Source organism: Nansenia antarctica (assembly GCF_963989245.1).
Source record: "Nansenia antarctica genome assembly, chromosome: 20".
Lineage (NCBI taxonomy): Eukaryota > Metazoa > Chordata > Actinopteri > Argentiniformes > Microstomatidae > Nansenia > Nansenia antarctica.
This window is the reverse complement of record NC_137693.1, coordinates 21,936,465-21,937,599: the sequence shown is the minus strand read 5'-3', so window position 1 is coordinate 21,937,599 and position 1,135 is coordinate 21,936,465.

The window sequence follows — 1,135 nt, the reverse complement described above, 5'->3', positions numbered from 1 at the left end:
ATGTATCTAGTTATAGACCCTACTCTCTGCCTTACTTTGTTTGTTTCAGCACTTTACACTAAGGTATTTCGTTTTAATCATGCAACAGATCTGTAATTATGTTTCTATGCAAACATTGGAAGTCCTTGAACTTGGCATTATATAATCAACAACCCTCACAATGTCACGAAGATGAATCTGCACACATGTATTAACTTTACGACAGTATTAACAATTATGACAGTATTAGACCTCTGGCACATCCAACCATGTCCCTGTCAATCATATTATCCTGTCATATACTGATGACTTGCAATCAAGTAATGACTAAATATACGAATACACCAAAACTACTATCATCAGTATACAACATTATTCATGTTCATCTTTCTTTTTCTTTTTTTCTTCTTTTTTTTATCAATCTTGGTTCGTTAGTTTAATTGCATTGTAGATCTGAACAAAATGTTGAAGTTGTACCCCTAAGTTGTACCTCTTGCTTTCATGTTGAGATTATGTTGTAGATATGAATAAACTAAAACTATACTTTATCTATTCTCTTGTCATACTATGGAGTTACATAACATTCAGTACATTCCATTCATCCCATTCATTTACCATTTATGCACACCCAATCCTGCCAACCCAGACCCAGAGTCTGTGGCCTTGATCCAAAGAAACAAGCCATGGCTCACCTAATGGTAAATGGACTGACTTATATAGCGCCTTATTCCAAAGCACTTTACAACAGCCTCTCATTCACCCATTCACACACACATTCACACACCAATGGCGGCAAGCTACCATGCAAGGCGCCGGCCCGCTCACTGGGAGAAATTTGGGGTTCAGTGTCTTGCCCAAGGACACTTCGACATGTGGCCAGCCGGGGCTCAAACCGCCAATCTGCCAACCTTGCGATCATTAGACGGCGGCTGTACCTCCTGCGCCACAGTCGCCACTGATCCCCACACAGGAAACACTGCATTGGCAACACTGAGGGCACGCTGTTTACTCATCAAAGATATATAATACAACTATTATTTGACTTAAAATATAGTTTGTATGTTACTATTTCAATTATTCATGACAGTTATTTTAGTGTAAAAGTACATGACTGATGTTGATAATGGATAGAGAGGGTGAGTAAGGGGCTGAGTGT